We start from the raw sequence: 23117 nt of genomic DNA on the forward strand, positions 1-23117 counted from the left end.
GGTCAGGAGGAATGGGATACAGGGGAACTTAGCTGCTTGGATACAGAATTGGCTGGCCAACAGAAGACAGCGAGTGGTAGTAGAAGGAAAATATTCTGCCTGGAAGTCAGTGGTGAGTGGAGTTCTACAGGGCTCTGTCCTTGGGCCTCTACTGTTTGTAATTTTTATTAATGACTTGGACGAGGGAATTGAAGGATGGGTCAGCAAGTTTGCAGACGACACAAAGGTCGGAGGTGTCGTTGACAGTGTAGAGGGCTGTTGTAGGCTGCAGCGGGACATTGACAGGATGCAGAGATGGGCTGAGAGGTGGCAGATGGAGTTCAACCTGGATAAATGCGAGGTGATGCATTTTGGAAGGTTGAATTTGAAAGCTGAGTACAGGATTAAGGATAGGATTCTTGGCAGCGTGGAGGAACAGAGGGATCTTGGTGTGCAGATACATAGATCCCTTAAAATGGCCACCCAAGTGGACAGGGTTGTTAAGAAAGCATATGGTGTTTTGGCTTTCATTAACAGGGGGATTGAGTTTAAGAGTCGTGAGATCTTGTTGCAGCTCTATAAAACTTTGGTTAGACCGCACTTGGAATACTGCGTCCAGTTCTGGGCGCCCTATTATAGGAAAGATGTGGATGCTTTGGAGAGGGTTCAGAGGAGGTTTACCAGGATGCTGCCTGGACTGGAGGGCTTATCTTATGAAGAGAGGTTGACTGAGCTCGGTCTCTTTTCATTGGAGAAAAGGAGGAGGAGAGGGGACCTAATTGAGGTATACAAGATAATGAGAGGCATAGATAGAGTTGATAGCCAGAGACTATTTCCCAGGGCAGAAATGGCTAGCACGAGGGGTCATAGTTTTAAGCTGGTTGGTGGAAAGTATAGAGGGGATGTCAGAGGCAGGTTCTTTACGCAGAGAGTTGTGAGAGCATGGAATGCGTTGCCAGCAGCAGTTGTGGAAGCAAGGTCATTGGGGTCATTTAAGAGACTGCTGGACATGTATATGGTCACAGAAATTTGAGGGTGCATACATGAGGATCAATGGTCGGCACAACATTGTGGGCTGAAGGGCCTGTTCTGTGCTGTACTGTTCTATGTTCTATGTTCTATGTTCTATCCCTCCCTTATTTCTTCCCTCCCACCAATGCATCTTCTCTTCCACCCTTGTGTCCTCCCTCCCTCATATCCTGCCTACCACACACTGTCACTACCTCTCAGCCTTCCTCCCTTCCCCTATCTCATCATCTCTCCAGCTCTCAAACCCTCCTGTCCTGCCTCCCTCCTGTGCTTGCATCCTCCCATCATTCCAGGGGTGCCTCTGTCTCCCCTTCCGTCTGTCCTCCCTTGTGTCCATCCATCCTCCTTCCCTACCACCTGTCCTTGCATCCTCCCATCCTGCCCTCCCACCCTCTCGTTTCCATCTTCCTTCCCTCACTCATCTCCTCCCAGCTTTCTTTCCCATTCTCCATCACTCCCTCACAGCACTAATCCTTTGTGTTCTCCCTCCTATCCTTCCCTCGTGTCTTGTGACCCCCTCCTTTGTTTCCACTGTGCCTCTCTGCACCCTCACTTGCAATCTCCTTTCACCCTCCTTCCACTCTCCCCCTATGTTCTCCCTCCCTCCACCAACCCTCTTGCCCTCCCTCAATACCCTCTCATCCACCCTCCTGCACTCCCTCCCTCCCCGTCTTTGCTTCTGTCCTGCCGCTCTTGAGTTTTCCCATTCTGTCCTCCATCACATCGTACCTCCCACCCTTATTCCCGCCCTCACTGTCTCCCACTTCCACTCCTTCATTCCCACCTTTGCTTTTTTCCTCCCTCACAATGTATTTCCCTTGCACCTACCAGACCTCTCATCTTCCGTCCCTTCTATTTTCTCTTCCACCCTCTCATCCTCTCTCTCTACCCTCTCATCCAACCTCCCACCTTCTGTTCCCTTCTATCTTCGCATCCATCACATCCTCCTCCCTCATGTCTTCCTTGCCTCACATCCTCCCTCCCTCCCTCATGTGCTCCTTCTCCCCTCCCATCCACTTTGTCTCCCAGCTTATTCTTCTACCTGCCTCTCTTATGTCCTCCCAACCTCAGGTCTTCACTCCCTCCATTCCACTTGTACATCATCCCTTTCACTTGTCCTTCCTAATTCTTAATCATATGTCCTCCCTGACATCCTCCGTCCCACCCACGTCATCCCACCCACCCATGCATCATCCCTCCCACACTCACATCCTCCTTCCCACAATCGTTTCCTCCCTTCCACAATCGCATCTTCCCTTCCTCCTAGCCTCATGTCCTCCCTTTCTCCCATCTTCACATCCTCCCTCCAACCCACCCCTGCATCTTCCCACCTTCCAAGCTCCCTCACTCTCTCTTGTCCTCTTTACATGTTTTTGTCCTCCCATTCTCCTGTCCTTCCTACCTCCCACCTTTGAATCTTCACTGACTGTCAAGCATTTTTCCTCTCTCTCTCTCCCATCTTCCCACCCCTGTATACACCCACCCTGGTGTCCACCATCCATCTTGTCTGCCTCCCTCACATGCTCATACCCTCAATAATTAAATACTCCCTCCTACCCTCCCATCTCCTGATCCTAATTCCCTCCTGACCTCACTCCTGTCAGTATTTTCCATGGAGAAAAACATGAAAACTATGGAATTAGAGGGAATAAATAGTGATGTCTTGAAAAGAGTCCACTTTACAGAAGAAGACTTAAAATGCATAAAGATAGATAAATCTCCACAATCAAGTATATCCCAGAACATTGTGGGAAGCCAGGGAAGAAACTGTGGGAGCCTTAGCAAGACATTTATATTGTCGACAGCCAGGGGTGAGGTGATAAAAGACTGGAGAGTGATTAATATTGTGCTATTTTTAAGAAAGGCTGCAAACAAAAGCCAGGGAACTACAGACTGGTGAGACTAATGTCAATGTAGGTTGTTGGAGAGGATTCTGAGACACAGGATATACATGTATTTGGAAAGGCAAGGGCTGATTAGCGATAGTCAGCATGGCTTTGTGTGGGGGAAATTGCATCTCACAAGTTTGATGGAGTTTTTTTTGAAGAGGTGACCAAAACAATAGTTGAAGGCAGTGCAGTAGATGTTGCCTGCATAGACTTTAACAAGGCTTTCAACAAAGTACTGCATGATAGACTATGTAGTAAGGTTAGATCACATGGGATCCAGGGACAAGGAGCCAATTGAATACAAAACTAGCTTGATGGCAGGAGACAGAGGGTGGTGGTGGAAGGTTGTTTTTCAGACTGGAGACTGTGACAGCAGTGCACCACCAGGATCGGTGCTGGGTCCACTATTGTTCAATACATATATAAAAGGATTTCAATGAGAATATCAGAGGATGAATTTGAGGATGACACCAAAATTGGTGGTGTAGTGGAGAGTGAAGAAGGTTATCTTAGAGTAAAATAAGACTTCAAGATGAGAAATGGCAGATGGAGTTTAATACAGATCAACGCAGGGTATTGCAGTTTTGTAAAACAAACTGGGGCAGGACTTACACAATTACTGGTAGGCTGTTAGGGAGGGTTGTCAAATGGAGAGACCTAAGAGTGCAGGTACATAATTCCTTGAAAGTAGTGTCACAAGTAGACAGAGTAATGAAGAAGGCATTTGGCAAACTTCTCTTTATTGGTCAGAATGTTGAGTAGAAGAGTTAGGACATCATATTCAGTAATACAAGACATGGTTAAGGCTACATTTGGAGTGCTACATATAATTCTAGTCACCTTGCGACAGGAAGGATGATATTAAACTGGAAAGCATACAAAAAAGTTTTACAAGGATGTACTGAAACTGGAAGGTTTAAGTTATAAGAAGAGTCTGGATAGGCTGTGATTTTTTTTTCCTACAGTGTAGGAGGCTGAGCGGTGACCTTATAGAAGTTTATAAAATCACAAGGGGCAAAACTAAGGTGAATGGCCAAGGTTTTTTCCCCCCAGGTAGAGGAGTCCAAAACTAGACAGCATAGGTTTAAGGTGAGAGAAAAGATTTAAAAGAGACTTGTTGGACATGCTTTTCATACAGAGATTGGTGTATATATGGAATGAGTTGTCAGAAGAAATGGTAGAGGTGGATACAACTAAAGCATTTAAAAGGTATTTGGACAGGTTCGTGGATAAGAAAAAGGATATGGGCCAACACAGGAAAATAGGACAAGTTCAGTAGAGGAAACTTGGTTGGCGCAGACAATGTTGAGTCAAAGGACCTGTTTCCATGATGTATAACTCAATGACTCTATATCAACTTGGTTAAACATCTTGTTATGATCTTGGGTGAGACAAACAGTAATAATGATCTCAGCAGAGGTATTTACAGAGAGAATGAAACATCAAGGTTCATGGTTAAACTCGAAATAATGTTATAAAAACAAAAATCAAAGAACATATGCATAATGACATTACAAAGAGTGGAGCTGGATGAACACAGCAGGCCAAGCAGCATCTTAGGAGCACAAAAACTGACGTTTCAGGTCTAGACCCTTAATCAGAAACTGGCTGAATAGAGTAGATAGGGAGAAGCTGTTCCCATGTAAAACAAACAAGAATGAGAGGACATAGATTTAAAGTGTTCTGCAAATAAATCAAGGGTTACACGAGAAAAATAACTTTTTCAAACGATGAGTATTAAGGTGTGTAATGCATTGCCTGGTGTGTGGTGGAGGCATTTTCAATTGAGGCATTCAATTGAATGATTATTTGGATTTAAATAGTGTGCAATTTTTGGGGGCGAATCAGAAAAATAACACAGGTAATGATATTGTTTGAAGAGCCATTGTAGGCACAATGAGTTGAAAGGCCTCCTCCTACATTGTAACAATTCTGTGATTCTGTGGCATTCTATTCTAAATGGTCAGGTACGTAAAAATATTAAAATATTAACAATTATCACAGCTACTTTTTTTTCTAAATCCAAAGTTCCTTAGTTAAAATTCAACTCATTTCCAGAAATGGAGGCAGTGATGACACCACTGGACTCATAATCCAGAGACACGGGTAATTCCCTGGGGACTTAATTTTGAATCCCTCCATAACAGTTAGTGTAATATGAATTTGATTAGTAACACTGAAATTGAAAGGTAGTCTAATGCTGACCATGAAATCATTGTTCATTGCCATAAAAATCCATCTGGTCAACTGCCATCCTCACCTGTTCAAGCCTACATTTGTTGCCATAATGTGGGTTAATCTTAAATACGTTCTCATGGATCGAGTGAAATACTCAGCTGTTTTTGCTACAAAATCTGGATAAAACTGGACCAACTTGTACTGAACAAGGTACCAAAAATTACCAATGGCACACACAGACCTAACAAACCTGCCAAGTCCTGCTTACCAAAGCCTAAGGTTTTTGATAAAATTGTGACAGTTAAGCCTTGGATTAAACAAGCAAAAGCCTGACATTGTCATTATCACGGAATCATACCTTCCAAACAATATTGCAGAGACCACCATTACTAAAAATAGATATAACAGTACAGTGATACACAGTTAGTGGGAAATTGTTCTGAGAATGCTTGACATCAATTCTGAACCCAATGAGCTTCATATGATTAGGTCAAAATCGGCAGGGAAATCTCCTGTTGATTACCAACAGTTATCTCTACTTCCACTTCAACTGATGAATCAGTACTCCTCCCTGTTGAGTAAGAGTTGGAAGAAGCTCTGCGTGTGACAAGGATCCAGAATGTACTCGATATACAGTACTTCCCCACTGTATGAGCTCACCAAGTCCTGAAGGACGTAACCACTAGACTGGGACTTTGAGAATGCAAGACTTACTTTGAGACAATTTACTACTTAGAAAGGAGGAAGGGTCACCGGACCTGTAATGTTAATTCTGTTTTCTCCTCCATAGATGCTGCCAGACCTGCTGAGCTTTTCCACCAACTTTGTTTTTGTTGCTGCTTGGAAACTTAGCGACAGAGTTTTGAAACTGTTTGTGTTCATCCAATATTTTAGACAACAGCTACAAAATTAATCAATTGTAGATGCATCTCTGAACTTGTGTAGAAAATGCCCATGAAACCTGTCTTAGCTGTCAATACAGTATGTTGAAGACCAGATAGCTGGCGTATGTTCAAATGTTTCCGCATGACGAAGCTTAAAATTATCGAATTATTGATGCATAACTCAGTTACTTGCAATGTGGACTCAGTCAAAAAAAAATACATCCTACTCAAAGGATTTGCTGTCAAATCAAAGGAAAGTAGGATAGCACCCTGTTTCAAGTTTACCATGTATTCCATTCAGCGAGAAAGGTTTGCATCAGCTGTTAGTTGCATTTTATTGATCTTCCTACATAAGTGATTCTGCCAATGTAGCATCTTACTGAAATTCAGAAACAGAGGACAGGAGCAATATTCTAGCAATTACTAAGGCAGAGGAAAAGTAAAAATAATTACAATATATCAATGGTTAAGACCGAAAATTTTTCTGGTACACCTTTTTTCAATTAGTCATTCTTCTATTGCCAAGACCTATAGCTCAGAGCACCGTAAAGGTTGAAACCAGTAATTGTTTATGATCTCTATACAGCTACTAGTGAAGATATTTAATCCATAACACCTGAATTATATTCGGAATTTAGCCGGATAATGTAGAATAATTGGAACTTTCACAGCATTTAAAATGTATAATTGTGATACAATTTCATGCGATAGCAATGGCCTATTTTACAAACAGGGTGTGTAAATTGGGTAAAGCTATAAAATACATGCAAGAATAATATACCAGTTTGTTTCATTAATATCAGTTGTGATTTGGCTGGTAGCACATTTTCCTCTGGATCACGAGATTCTTGATTCTATGTTGCACTGCAGGACGTGAACACAACAATCAGATCCCAGACAGGCCACAAAAGATCCTCTGATACTATTTTGAAGAGAAACAGAGCAGTTACCTCTGGTGTTCTAGCTAATACTTATTTCATCAATTAACACCCAAAAAATAGATTATCTGTTCATTGTACAATGCTATATTCAAATTGACTATTGTGTTTCCTTCATTACAATAGTGATTGTGCTCCAAAAACACTTCATGTAAAGGTGCATTGAAGTGCTTTATAATGGTTTTCACAAGTGTTGTATAAGTGCATTGTTCTCTTTTATGTGGCTCACTGTCATATTTTGTTTCATAATGCATTTATGAAATGTTACAGAACTTTTCATTATGTTAAAGGAACTATGCAACTAGAAACTGCTATTGTTTTCCTAATCTAAGTGATAGCAATGCATGTTGATCCCCCAACTCAACCACAACCAATGTCAAATATGCTACTGTGTGTCAACACATAGCCTAGGTTTATGCAAGGCTAGCGACACCTAAAGCTAGCACATATTTCTTAAAATTAGCCACACCTCTTAAAAGGTGACTAATGTGGTTATGGGATGTGATCTGCAAGAAAGGTAAAGTTGCCACAATAGCAAAGAGTCTCTCTCAGGAAACCCTGGAGCCCTTTGTACAGCAAGCAGACAAAAGGAGAGATGCCCTCCATTTACTGGAGGCCAGGCAACCTTCCAGACAAACAATGAGAAAGCAGTGAGACCTGATACCGATCACTAACAATGCCAGCAATGTAGCCAAAGACCCGGAGGAGGTGCTTCAAGGGATCTAATAGCCTCAGAGAATTGATCAAAGTAAGTGCCTGTCATACAAAGAGACATATTATTATAATTGAACCCTTAGCATCACACCTTGCTATGTTTACCACTCCCACATAACTAACCTACTAAAATTCTTAAGCAGCGCTACTGAAACCTGATAACCTCATCTCCACTTCATATACTTAACACTGTTGCATGCCTCATGCCTACATCTCAAGCATGTTTTGATTGCATATTTCCATCATCAGGCAATCATGTGTCTTTAACGGTTAAGTCATGTTATTGGTGTTACAGCATGTTATTGCTATTCTTGTGTAAAGGTGTTGATTCCATCCTGCTACAACTGCTGTACTTTGTAGTACATTACAAAAATCAGTCTGTCAACCAGTCTATTAAGAAATAGAAACAAACAGTGAGAATGCCACAGAAACGCAGCAGGTCTGGGAGCATTTGTGAAGAGAAATGGAGTTAAGTTTTCAAGTCTTCAGTCCTGCTGAGTTTCTCCAGCGTCCTCTGTGTTTGTTTCAAATTTTCAGCATCCGTAAAGTGTTGCTTTTATTAAGAAATTTGATCGAGTTTGCATATGTAAATATACATATATTTAGTTCCACTGATACTTGTCCTCAGTAAGAACTTAGTCTCAATGGGTTCATGTTACAAGGTTTAACATGATGGGAAAACTCAGAGTGCATGAAATAATACACGGAAACTCACAACTACAAACTACGACCTCGGTCAGTAGGAATCAGTCAACAAGCGACCTAGTAAAAGCTTTGGTTCAGATTCCTACATGCATACAGGCCCTAACATTCACAAGTCATTATGTCATCCATGTTTAAGAAAAGAGATCAGCTGGAGCATTGAGGTTGAAATTTGCTGTACTGGTGTCGAATTAATGTTACCATAGAATCATAGAATCCCCAGAGTGTGGAAACAGGCCGTTGGCCCAACAAGTCCACACCAACCCTCAGAGCATCCCACCCAGACCCACCACCCACCTATGACCCACCTAATCTACACTGTCCTGATCACTATGGGCAATTTTAACATGGCCAATCCACCTAACCTGCACATCTTTGGGCTGTTATGTAACAACTGATGTCATAAACTGCTTAAACAGCATGGCTCCAGTGAATTCAAATACTTTTGACAATGTCCTGACATCTGGCTTGAGTTGCAATAGAAGTGTACTCATGCTGCACATACACCACTTTTTCACAACAAGGCACCTGTAGCAACAAAAAAAGGTGTTATAAAATTATGTTTAGATACCAAGTTCTTCATTAGCATTGTCAAATTTATTTCTTGGAGGTACTCTTCGTTGTAACTTATTTTTATTCACTTGTGGGGCACAGGTGTTACTGGCTTGTCAGAATTAATTGCCCATCCCTAGTTGACCTTGAGAAGGTGGTGGTGATCTGCCTTCTTCAACCATTGCAGTCCATGTGATGTTGGTTGACACAGAAGGTCCTATTGGTGGGAATTCCAGAATTTTGATCCAGACAGTGAAGAAACAGTGATATTTTAAGAAGTCAGGATAGTGAGCAGTTTGGAGGAGAACTTGCAGGTGGTAGTGTTGCCAGGCATTTGCTACCCTTATCCTTTCAGGTGGAAGTGGTTGTCAGTTTGCTGTCTAAGGAGCCTTGGTGAATTTCTGTAGAGCATCTTGTACATATTACGCTCTGCTGCTACTGGGTGTCAGTGGTGGAGGGAGTGAGTGAATGATTGTGAATATGGTGCCAATCAAGTGGCCTGTTCGTCATTTTACATAGTTACTTAAACTCTCCTATAAATCTGGGAGAATAAGTAACTTTCTCTCCAGTATTAACTTAAAACTTCAATGTTCAGATTAAATCTTATGGATAATATGAAAGTTCAACTGTTGGCAACTTTACGCACAAAAATTGAGCTATTCAATTTCTACTTGGGTTTACATAATCAGAAGGTACATCACATTGAAATAGTGCCTGACAACATTTAAACATAAACCAAGTAGATTTGCAAATATTTCTTCAGTAATCCAATGCAGCTTTACAATTTTCCAGTCATTGACAAATGCCACGAAACAATAAGTGAAGATACCTTGTGCAGTTGAAATTTAGTTTTGGAGAAGTGTAAACCTACTTGCCATATTTTACTTTAATTTACTTGAGATTTTATGAAGTGCGTTTCGAAGTAATTGTCAACTTTTCTGATATTACTATAATGATAACCTAATGAGCCTGAGGGTATCTTCTCTACAGTCAGTGAGAACCTTAGATCTCTATACTAATCTCTGCCCCATCTGTGCATTATTCATCAAATAGAGACAGCAAGAGAGATTTTCAAATCTTTTCAAATTCACCCTGGTTTACAAAAACAGCAGGAATAGGAAATGATGAAATGATCAGACTCCAAACAATTTATCTTTAATACATAGTATTCTCCGTACTTTAGTACATTATGACTTGTGAATGTTAGGGCCTGCAAGCGCCTATATAATTACGTCCTTGATTTAGCTACTAAGAAAACACGTAAGTATCTTAGCTTAATTTAAAACTTCAAATCTGAAATCAATTCAAGATGTTAAAATGTTCTGCCATAAAAAAAGTCTAATTTTTTTTTCTTTCTGCATATGAATTCTTGAAGATCTCATAGGAAGAAACGAGGGAACGGAATAAATAAAGTGCACTACTGAAAATGAAGACCAGTGAGCTGGTGTAGGTTCATAATTCCCTACAAGTGGAGTCACAGAAAGGCAGAGTGGTGCAAAAGGCATTTGGCACGCTTGCCTCCATTGGTCATAACATTTGAGTACAGGAGTTGGGATGTCATTTCAGAGCTGTACAGGGCATTGGGTGAGGCCACTTAGAGTCACATAGTCATACAGATGTACAGCACGGAAACATCTCCTTCAGTCCAACGCGCCCATGCTGACCAACTATCCTACATTAATCTGGTCCCATTTGCCACAATTTGGCCCATGTCCTTTTAAACCCTTCCTGTTCACATACTCACCCAGATGCCTTTTAAATAGAACACAGAACATAGAACATTACAGCACAGTACAGGCCCTTCGGCTCTCAATGTTATGCCGACCTGTCATAACAATCTGAAGCCCATCTAACCTACACTATTCCATGTACATCCATATGCTTGTCCAATGATGACTTAAATGTACTTAAAGTTGGCAAATCTACTACCAGCCTCCAATACAACAGGACCTTGATCAGATTGGGCAGATGAACTAAGGAGTAGATAACTTAGTTAAATGTGAGATACTGCATTTTGGAAAGAAAAATTAGGGCAGGAACTCAAGGGCAAGGTCCTGGAGAGTGTTCCCAAACAAGCGACCTTGGGGTGCAGGTTCCTTGAAAGGAGAGTTACAGATAGACAGAGTACTGACCAGTTGTAATTGTACCAGCCTCCATCACCTCCTCTGGCAGCCATTCCATATGTGCACTATTCTATGCGTGAAAAATTTGCCCCTTAAGCCCCTGTTAAATCTTTCCCCTCTCATCTTAAATCTATGCCTTCTAACCGTGAACTCCTCCACCCTGGGGAAAAGACCTTGGCTATTCACCCTATCCATACCCCTCACGATTTTATAAAACATCTTTCAGGTCACCCCTCAGCTTCTGACTCTCCAGGGAAAGAAGACCCAGCCAATTCAGCCTCTCCCTGTAGCTCAAACTCAGCAACATCCTTGTCAATCTTTTCTGAGCCCTTTCAAGTTTCACAACGTTCTTCCTATAGCAAGGAGACCGGAATTGCATGTAGTATTCCAAAAGTAGTAATCAATGTGTTGTACAGCCGCACATGATCTCCCAACTCCAATACTCAATACACTGACCAATAAAGGCAAGCAAAGCAAACACCTTTGTCACTACTCTGTCTATCTGTAACTCTCCTTTCAAGGAACCTGCAACCCAAGGTCGCTTGTTTGGGAACACTCCCCAGGATCTTGCCCCTGAGTTCCTGCCCTAATTTGTCTTTCCAAAATGCAGTATCTCACATTTAACTAAATTATCTAAGTTAATCTCCATCTGCTACTCCTTAGTTCGTCTGCCCATCTGATCAAGGTCCTGTTGTATTCTGAGGTAACCTTCTTCATTGTCTACCAATTTTGGTGTCATCTACAAATTTACTAAACATATCTCTTATATTCACATCCAAATCATTTATATAAATGACAAAAAGCAGTTGGCCTAGCATTGATTCTTGCAGAACACCGCTAGCCTCCAATCCAAAAAGCAACCCTCCACCTCCACCCTCTGTCTCCTATCTTCTAGCCAATGCTGTATCCAAATGGCTAGTTCCCCTTGGTAACCTGTTACCATGTGGAACCTTGTCGAAGACCTTACTGAAGTCCATATGGACAACTTCCACTTCTCTACCTTCATCAACCCGCTTCACAACTTCAAAAAACTCAAATTAGTCAGACACGATTTCCCATGCACAAAGCTATGTTCATTATCCCTAATCAGTTCTTGTCTTACCAAATCTATATAAGTTCTGTCCCTCGAAATTTCCTCCAATAACTTATCCACCACTGATGTCAGGCTCACTGGTCTATAATTCCCTGGCTTTTCCTTACTAACTTTCTTAAATAATTGCACTATTATTTAGCCAACTTCCAGTCTTTGACACCTCTCCTGTAATTATTGATGATACAGATATCTCAGCAAGGGCCCTAGCTTCCCACAAAGTTCTAGGGTGCCAGGCTCTTTTCTACTTTGTGTGTTTTAAGACATTCATCATCTCCCCTTCTGTAATGTGTATATTTTTCAAGATATCACTACTTGTTTCCCTACATTCTCTAGCTTCCACATTCTTCTCCACAGTAAATACTAATACTAATTTAGTATCCCACCAATCTCCTGCAGTTCCACACGTAGTTGATCTTTAAGGGGCACTATTCTCTCCCTAGTTACTCTTTTGTCCTTAAAGTGTTTGTGGAAACCCTTTGGATCTCGAGAACCTACTTTTGAACTCCTGCCTCATTTCTTATATTCTCTCCTCAGAATCTTGTCCTTTTCTCTTCCTATGTCATTGGTACCAATGTGAACAATGACCTCCTGCTAGTCAGTCTCCCTTTTGAGAATATTCTGCACCCTCTCCGAAACATCTGTAATCCCAGCACCAGGGAGGCAACACACCATTCTGGTGTCTCGCTATCGACCACAGAAATGTCAGTCTGTGCCCATGACTAGAGATCCCCCATTACAATCGATCGTTTGGAACTTGACATACCCCTCATTACAGTGGAGCCAGTCTCAGTTCCAGGAACCTAGCTATCAGTGCTACATTCCCTAGATGCAGGATCCTCAGGCAAGACAGCAAGGAGGTACAAGAGAGGGAGGTCTCACTGTTTTGGTCTGGGAATGTATTACAGCAGTAAACAGCAATGACATCCTGGAAGGCTCCTAAAATGAAGCCATATGGTAGAATGTAAAAACCAAACAGGGTCATAAATCATGTTGCTGTGAGTGTACTTTAGGCTCCCTGATAGTCCAAGAGAACTAGAACAGCAGATATGTAGGCAAATCCAAAATAACAGGGTTGTGATAGAAAGGGGGAATCCCAGAATCAGGGACCTTATGTGAGAGAGACTATACTTCTTCTGGCAAGGGAAAGGCATAGACGAGACCAGAGAGCATGGTGTCATCTTTGCAGTGAAGAACTCGCTGTTGAAGTTGGTGGAGCCCAGCAAAGATGGATAGGAGTGGATGCTCTCACTTCGACTGCACACCCGACAACCTCATCAGTGCTTATGCCCCCACCCTCTATTCCACACAAGATGCAAAGAATGAGTTTTACAACCAGTTTTCAAGGAAATACAGGAGATCCTGAATCAGGAACAGTTGCTGCTACTTGGTGACTTCAACGCCAGAGTGGGAGCCGACCACGACTCCTGGCCAGGCTGTCTAGGACGGTATGGCATCGACAACATGAATGAAAATGGACAACGACTGCTCGAGCTTTGCATTTTCCACGAAATATGTGTTGCCCACACCTACTTCCAGGCCAAAGCTCAACACAAAGTCTCATGGCGACATCCCCGCTCCAAACACTAGCACCAGCTAGACCTGATCCTCACAAGACACAGCCACCTGAAAAACGTGCTCATGACTCGGTCCTTGCAGAGTGCCGACTGTGGCACAGATTGTGTTTGCTGCAAACTCAGACTCCAGCCAAAGAAGATGCACTCTGCCAAGCCTGCAGACAAGCAGTGTATCAATGCTACTATGACCCAACATTCAGACAAAGTGGCAGTATTCATCAAGTCACTGGAGGATGCCCTCCTTGTAGACCCACCAGAAGGAGCTGCTCAGCAGAGATGGGACTCTCTAAGGGACACTATCCACAGCACTGCGTCGAAGACCTTTGGGAAGAAGCGGAGCAAACACAGGACTGTTTTGAAGCAAACGCGAATGAGCTCAACGCAACCGTTGAGGTGAAGCGTGCTGCACTGTTGAAACACAAACGCCAACCTAGCCAGGTAACACTGCAAGCACTGAGGACAGCAAGAAACAATGCACAGAAGACAGCCAGACGCTGTGCAAATGACTACTGGCTACAACTATGTGAAAGCATCCAGTTATCAATTGACACAAGCAACATACGTGGAATGTATGAGGGGATCAAGAAAGTCATCGGTCCAACCCACAGCAAGACAGCTCCACTAAAATCCAGAACAGGCGAGATCATCAAAGGCAAAAGCAAGATGGAGAGATGGGTGGAGCATTCCTCCAAACTCTACTCCAGGGAAAATGACATCTCGGACAACGTGTTAGACGCCGTGGAATGCCTACCCGTCATGGAGGAGCTGGATGCATTGCTGACTGCTGACGAGCTGAGCAGAGCCATCGACAGCTTACCCACTGGGAAGGCACCAGGGTTGGATGGCATCCCACCAGAGGTCATCAAGTGTGCAAAGGGAGTTCTGCTTAGCCAGCTGTTGGAACTAGTGTGCCAGTGCTGGGAAGAGGGAACAGTGCCGCAAGACATGAGAGACTGCAACATTGTCACCCTCTATAAGAACAAAGGGGACAGAAGCGACTGTAACAACTATAGAGGAATCTCGCTGCTGAGCATCGTTGGGAAGGTCTTCGCCCGCATGGTCCTGAACAGACTACAGAAAATCACCAAAAGGGTATACCCCGAATCTCAGTACGGTTTCAGGTCAGAACGTTCCACAATCAACACAATCCTCTCCCTCCGACAGCTACAAGAGAAATGCTGAGAGCAAAGACAACCACTCTGTGTCGCTTTCCTTGACCTCACGAAAGCATTCGACCTTGTGAGCAGAGAAGGCTTGTTCAAAAATCCTCCGAGACTCCTTAGAATAGTCCAATCGTTTCATGCGGATATGAAAGGCGTCGTTCAATTTGACGGCTCTTCTTCAGAGGCTTTCAACATCCACAGCGGTGTGAAGCAGGACTCTGTGCTCGCCCCCACATTGTTCGGCATCTTCTTCACAATCATGCTGAAACACGTGTTTGGAACATCAATGGATGGTGTCTACCTCCACACCAGATCGGATGGAAGGCTGTTCTGTCCCGGCTGAGGGCAAAATCCAAGGTTCATGAAGTACTCATTCGAGACACGTTGTTTGTAGACGCTGCGTTGGCAGCACATTCTGAAGAGCAAACGGGGCGCCTCATGGACAACCTCTCAAGAGCCTGCAAGGAATTCAGCATAACCATTAGCCTGAAGAAGACCAACATGCTGGGTCAAGGTGTTGAGCACCTACTGTCATCGCTATCAACAACTATGAGCTGGGGGTAGTCCACGAATTCATATCCCTCGGCTCCACCATCACAGACAGCCTCTCCCTGGACTCCGAGATCAACAGATAGATCGGACGAGCAGCCTCCACGAAAGAGTCTGGGAGAACAAAAAGCTGACTACGAACACCAAGATAGCAGTCTACAGGGCGTGCGTCCTCAAGCACACTGCTTTACAGCAGAGAGACCTGGAGCCTCTACTCCAACAAGAGCGGCGTCTCAACGCGTTCCACCTTCGCAGCCTGAGACGCATTCTGGACATCAAGTGGACCGACCGAGTCACCAACACTGAAGTCCTCACCTGTGCCCAGATACCCAGCCTCTTCACCCTACTCCAACAACGCCGCCTCTGCTGGTCAGGTCACGTACATCTTATGCCGGACGGGAGGATCCCGAAAGATGTGCTGTATGCGGAATTGGCCATCGGCAAGAGAGCACGAGGATGGCCTCATCGTCGTTTCAATGACGTCTACAAAAGGGACATGAAGTCAATGGATCTGGACGTCGGGAGATGGGAAGACATCACAAAAGATTGTTCACGCTGGAGACGGGAACTATGCAGAGGGCCGGAGCAAAGTGAGAAGAAACTGAGGCTTGCCGCTGAGGCAAAGCACGCTCGACGGAAAGAAAGCAACACAACAACACTGGAGCATCTTCAAATGCAGTTGCTGCAACTGAGACTGTCACTCCCACGTGGGCCTGAACAGCCACAACAGACGCTACGCTACCATCAGCAGCTGAATCAAAACTCTTCAGGTGCAGATCCATGGTCTCTCAAGACTGATGGATGCCACACACACACACACGCGATAATAAGGGATTTCAAGATTAACTAATGTAGACATAATGGGAAATATTTAGAGGGAGCAGAATTCTTAAAATGCATCCGACATCCTTTTTTAAGCCAGTACCTAGAAGATCCTACAAGATAGGGGGCAGTCCTAGACTTAATAAAGTTGGGCAAGTGAAGGATCAGTGGGGGAGCATTTTGCAGACAACAATTACAACTTCATTTGATTCAAATGGTTATGGTAAAGGCAAGGGTGGGACGGAAAGAAAGCTCTGAACTGGGGGAGGGCTGATCAGATATAATTTGGCCAGAGTGGACTAGGAACAGATTGATTTAGGTAAATCATTCTCAGAGCAGTGGAACACATTCAAGGAGGAAATATGGAGAGCACAAGACCAGGAAAGAAAATGGATGAGATTGTCTAATCCTAGATATTGACGGATATGTTGAATTGTATTAAGAGTAAAAGAGAGTGCTCAAAACAGCAGATACTGTAGAGTTGTATAGAATGTACAAGAGGGAACTTAAAAAATAGATTAGAAGATTTAAAAAGGGACATGAAAGGATACCCATGGGTAAAATGAAGGAAAATCCTAAGCTGTTTTACATGTATATTCAGGGTAAAAGGTTAATGAGGGAAGGAATAGGGCTCTTTAAGGGCCACAGTGATATTTTGTACGTGGAGCCAGAGGATGTCGATAGGTTGGGTTGGTGTCCACTATGAAGATAAGGGTATAAAAATTAGGTCTGTTCAATTAAAGAAATAGTGGCGAATTAGCTCAAATGGTAGCGAGCTCGCTTTGCATGTGAGAGGCAGTGGGATCAATGCCTGCATTCTCCACTCCCTGAGAGGACACAGTAGCTCAGTGGCTAGCACTGCTGCCTCACAGCACCAGGGGCTGGGTTTGGTTCCAGCCTTGGGTGACTACGTGGAGCTTGCACATTCCCCCCCGTGTCTGCTTGGGTTTCTCTTGGTGTTCTGATTTCCTCCCACAGTCCACAGATGTGCAGGCTGGGTTAGCCATGCTAAATTCCCCATAGTGTTCAGTGATGTGTAGATTAGGTGGCTTTTAGGGGGATGGGCCTGGATGCAATGCACAAAGGGCCAATGTGGGCTTTTTTTGGCTGAAGGGCCTGTTTCCACACTGTAGGGATTCTATGAAGTGAGCACAGCTGGACAGGATGTTATTAGTGTTCTGCCATAGAACAAAGAAAATTACAGCACAGGAACAGGCCCTTCGGCCCTCCAAGCCTGCGCTGATTGAGATCCTTTGTCTAAGCCTATCATTTATTTTCTAACGGTCTGTATCCCTTTGCTCCCTGCCCATCCATGTACCTGTCCAGATATATCTTAAAAGACACTAACGTGTCTGTGTCTACCACCTCTGCTGGCAACGTGTTCCAGGCACCCAATACCCTCTGCGTAAAGAACTTTCCACACATATCTCCCTTAAACTTTCCTCCTCTCACTTTGAACTCATGATGCCTCATAATTAAGTCCCCCACTCTGGGAAAAAGCTTCTTGCTATCCATCTTGTCTATACCCCTCGTGATTTTGTAGACCTTGATCAGGTCCCCCCTCAATCTCCGTCTTTCTAATGAAAATAATCCTAATCTAATCAACCTTTCTTCATGGTTAGCACCCTCCATACCAGGCAACATCCTGGTGAACCTCCTCTGCACCCTCTCCAAAGCATCCACATGCTTTTGGTAATGTGGCGACCAGAACTGTACCAGTACTCTAAACGTGGCTGAACCAAAAGTCTTATACAACTGTAACATGACCTGCCAACTCTTGTACTCAATACCCCATCTGATGAAAGAAAGCATACCTTATGCCTTCTTGACCAGCGGTGCCACCTTCAGGGAACAATGGACCTGAATACCCAGATCTCCCTGTACATCAATTTTCCCCAGGGCTTTACCATTTACTGTATAGTTTGCTCTTGAATTACATCTTCCAAAATGTATCACCTCACATTTGCCCAGGTTGAACTCCATCTGCCATTTATCTGCCCAACTCTCCAATCTATCCATATTCTGCTGTAATCTCTGACAGTCCCCTTCACTATCCGCTACTCCACCATCCATAATAGATAAATCTCCAGGGCAGGTTCAAATGTATCTCAGGTTGTTAAGGGAGGAAATAACAGAGGTGCTGGCAAAAATTTTGAATTCCTCTCTGGCCATTGGAAAGAATCTGGAGGACTGGAGGACAGCTAATGTGGTACAATTATTCAAGAAGGGAGTGAAGGATAAACCAGGAAACTACAGGACTGTCAGTCTAACGAAAGTGGTGGGGTAACTTTTGGAAGCAATTCTGAGGAACAGAATTAATCTGCATTTGGATTAATCAAGCACATTCTGATTTTGTTAAGGGGCAGTCATATCTGACCAACTTAGTTGAATTTTGCAAAGAAGTGACCAGATTTGTCGGTAATGGCAATGCTTTTGATGCAACCTTCTTGAACTTCAGGAAGGCTTTTGATGAGGTCCTGCATGGGACACTTCCAGAAAAGGAAATTTGGCAAATTGGATCCACAATTGGCTGAATCATAAGGTAATAGTTGAGAGCTGCTTTTCTAACTGGAAGTCTATGTCCACAGGGGTCTGTGTTAGGACTCTTGCTGTTTGTGATTTACATAAACGATTTAGACTTGATGATGCAAAAAATTGGTGGTGTGGTAAATAGTGAGGAGGCTACCCTTAGAAAAGAAAGAGAATATAGGCAGGTTGGTCAGGTATGTCGAAACATGCAAAAAAAGCACTACTCGTAGAGAAAAAAAGAGCATGAAAGATTGCACGTCTTCCACCACCTCCACCAAACCCCCTTGCAGATCTTGAAGTGCAAAACTACCCAGCAGTGAAGATGTACGATATTGACAGCTTCTCTGTGATACGCTACCATTTGTCTGAACCTTGCGTGGGCCGAGAAAGTGATATGCAAGAGCTTAGTGCTGAAATGACTGCTCAAGAGGAAGCAGAGCGCTTGGAGGATTTGTAACAAGAAGCGGAGATGGAGCAGTTGGAGAAAGCTAGATTGCGAGGCAACCGTGCTCTCCAACTACTGCATTTAATACAGGATAGAGAGAAACTGGTGAAGAAACTTGGAGAAATGCAACAAGCTGATCTGGCCCATAGAAGGCAGACTGTAGCTCAGATGCCACCCCAATTGTTTGAGCCACCGTATAGATGTGTGCAAGTAAAAGAGGATCAGCAGAGGGAGATGGAATTTGCTTTTGAGGATATGTATGCAGATGATAAAAAAAGTCAGAGGTGACTTAATACTGCAACTTGAGCACGAACCTTTACCAGCCTCAACCAATGGAGTACAAGATAAAGATTTGGACCTTTCAGTTGAGCCAGATGGCTTTCAAAAGGAAGAGCAACGTGAAAGCGCTACCCAGGAAGATCTATCAACACCACACTTGCATAATATCCAAGATCTACAGTTGATAGCAGCCACTCATGCCCAACTAAGGCAGCCTTGAAGAAACTGTTTACCAAGATAAAGATACAGAGAGACTTTTGTTCCAAACCTGAACCGAAGTATATAAACAAAGATAGTGACCATTGAGTCTTGTTTAATTACCAGTGGAAAAAAATGATCAAAGAACTTTGCCAAAATCCACAGCTGACAATTTAAGTGAAGAACATCTAGAAATGTTGCCAGTGCTGACTCAAGCCAATAAACAGCAAAACAAAGTACCTGAAGACGCCATAAAGACTGGAAGTGCAACATTAGAGTCATCCAAAAGAGCAAGCAAGTGGAACTAGATCTGAAATAGACAGAAGGAAACAATTACATGAATTGAAACACAAAAAACAACAATCTGCCTTGATCTGGCAATCAGGACAACAGAAGCTGAACTTAGAAGCATGTGTGCAGGACATTCAGTTACAAAAGCTACAAGTTGAAGAAACTTAAATTCAAGTAAGAGTGAATAATGACTTGGAAAAGCAGTCACAACAAGAGGATGTGCAGATAAAAGAATGGTTAAGATGTCAGGAGGCAAGGGAGGAAAATACTTTGCATGAACAATGTATTTGGAGATCCAAAACTGCACAGGTGGTTAAAGGACACCCACATGTGAATACTGAGTTGCAGCATCACAAGCACTTTCTGTCAAATGTGCCATCCCCAGACAATGTATGGGTACGATTCATTGGTATCAGCAGCACCTTATTGAACAAAACAGGTTGCATAAAACTTCACTGGAAGAAATCAGGAAGCAGCTGGATGAGTATCAGTTGAAACAAGGATGGCCTTTTGTTTCTACTACAGCAAGACACTTGGCCGAACAGCAGTTGCCATCTCAGATGAACCATTACAACAAATCCAGTGGATCCGAAGTCTGGGTTGATGTGACCAGGTTTAAGCCTGGAGAGACTTGTGTCCTTTCTGCTCAATATCCTAGCTTTGAGAATCAATCCAGAGCTCAGTGTCAGAGCCAACCTACAATTGTACCATTTGTTCACTTACAACAGACCAAATTACCATACAAGATCACTTGTCAATCACCACAAGTTAGTCAAGGGACACAAGTGCCAGTTAGCACTATTTGCTTACCTGAGAGTTCAGAAAATGTCTGTGTTTTCACTGAGGCACCAAGTTTTAAAAAATTCTACTTTATTCAATTCAGCATTGCTGAAAACTACCCAGCAAGATACTGCAACTCCTGAGTCCACAGTTACACAACAACAAAGAGACCAGGTGGATGCTGGATCAAATTGTTCTGGGAGGTCCTGACAATGTTAATTTAAACCAGTCTGCATATAATGTTAGCACTAGTGAATCTGATTTGCCAAAATCTAAAAAATGTAATGCGCCTGACAGTGTACTTGAAGTGAATAGTGTGGAGGTATCAGAACCTTGTGCTACAACTTCAGGCACAGTTGAGCCACAACAGGTAAGATTAATGCAGATGTTGCAGAATCAGTTAAAGCCCTTAGAAGGACAACGGGGAACATCAGAACTTTCAGTGAGAACATTGAAACACTCAATTCCTATTACAACCTTGACCAAGCCAGTTGAAAATTTGAGGGATCAGGAGATTGTGTGTGACATCAGTTGGTATGTGGGTTTAAGAGGAACATTTAAAAGAGTACCAGAAGCTGTGTAGACAGAGGGAAAACTTTGTTGAAACACAAGTTACAAGAGGAACTCATGCACAGCCAAAGAATCTGAAAGATACAATACACAATCAGCACAACACACCTGAAATTAATTTTGTGGAGAATCTGGTAAAGGTACATATATCCAAGTACTCTTTCTGTAGCATATGTAGTTCTGTAAAGCAGAAAAGGGTTACTTCAGTATAAAGCTTTGATTTTTATCATTTCCAGAATCACTTGGCTCCAGAATTTACTGCTATTGACATTAAAGCAGCATTTGATTGAGTATAGATTTGACATAACAAGGAGCCTGTAGTAAAATTTAAAAGCAATGGAAATTTGGTAGAAAATCTTCCAAGCATTGATATACTAGCTAGCACAAAGGAAGGTAATAAAAGCTTTGGAGGAAAATCATCTCCGTCCCAAGATAGTGCTGCAGGAGATCCCCTCAACAATATGTCCTAGGCCCAGGAAAAAAAACTACCAGGATGCTGCCTGGACTAGAGGGCTTGTCTTACGAGGAGAGGTTGACTGAGCTCGGACTTTTCTCTCTGGAGAGGAGGAGGAAGAGAGGTGACCTGATCGAGGTGTACAAGGTAACGAGAGGCATGGATAGAGTCGATAGCCAGAGACTTTTCCCCAGGGCAGGATTGACTGCCATGACGGGTCATAGTTTTAAGGTGTTAGGAGAAAGGTATAGAGGAGACATCAGAAGGACGTTCTCCACCCAGAGAGTTGTGAGCGCATGGAGTACTTTGCCAGTGGAAGTCGTGGAAGCGGAGTCATTATTGACATTTAAGCGACTGCTGGACATACACATGGACAGCAGTGAATTGAGGGGAATGTAGGTTAGGTTATTTTATTTTTGGATTAGGATTATTCCACGGCACAACATCGTGGGCCGAAGGGCCTGTACTGTGCTGTACTTTTCTATGTTCTATATGTGGCAGATGGAATTCAATCCTGATAAATGTTAGATCATGCACTTGGGCAGGTCATATAAGACAAGGGAGTACATGATGTACCATAAGATCCTGGGAAGGACTGAGGATCAGAGAGACCTTAGTGTGCATGAGCACTGATCCCTTAAGGTATCAGGATAAGTGGATTAAGTGGTTCAAAAGGCATATGGGATACTTGCCTCCATTACTCAATCAATGGAGTTAAGAGCAGAAAGGTTATGCTGGAACTGTATAAAAAATTGGTTAGGCCACAACTACAGTATTGTGTGCCACTCTGGAATCAACATTATAGGTGAAATGCAGTAGCAGTGGAGAGAGCGCAGGAGAGATTTGTCAAGCTATTACCTGGAGAATTTCAGTTCTGAAGAAACACTGGAGAAACCGGGAGTTACAACAGAATCCCTACAGTGTGGAAACAGGCCCTTCAGCCTAACAAGTCCACACTGAATCTCAGAGCAGCCCACCCAGACCCATTCCCCTGTAAACGATCTAATCTACACATCCCTGAACACTATGGGCAATTTAGCATAGACAATTTACCTAATTTGCACATCTTTGGACTGTGGGCAGAAACTGGAGCACCCAGAGGGAACCCACGCAGATACAGGGAATTTGTGCAAGCTCCAGTTTGGAAAGCAGTGAGTATAAACACTCGCCCTTCGACGCCAATGGCCATTTTGAGTGCGAGCAGCAGCGGAGGTAAGACGAACCCGGAAGACTGCAGCTAAGGTAAGGCAGTTTTTTCAAATTACTTACCGGTAGCGGGCAACAGTGTTTTCTTTTTCACAGAAGGAGCGGGAGCAGCGGAAGAAGTGACAAGGACCAGAGGGGCAGCCGGGAAGGAAAGCAGTGACCATATATATCAGCAA

At 43.3% G+C, this 23117-nt stretch overlaps 1 pseudogene; it reads left to right on the top strand.

Annotated features, from left to right (window-relative positions):
- Positions 1-14963: 14963 nt before the first annotated feature.
- On the top strand, positions 14964-21571 carry LOC132209620 (uncharacterized; annotated as a pseudogene).
- The last annotated feature ends 1546 nt before the right edge of the window (positions 21572-23117 follow it).

This window comes from Stegostoma tigrinum, chromosome 5, assembly GCF_030684315.1.
Source record: "Stegostoma tigrinum isolate sSteTig4 chromosome 5, sSteTig4.hap1, whole genome shotgun sequence".
In the NCBI taxonomy this organism is placed as follows: Eukaryota; Metazoa; Chordata; class Chondrichthyes; order Orectolobiformes; family Stegostomatidae; genus Stegostoma; species Stegostoma tigrinum.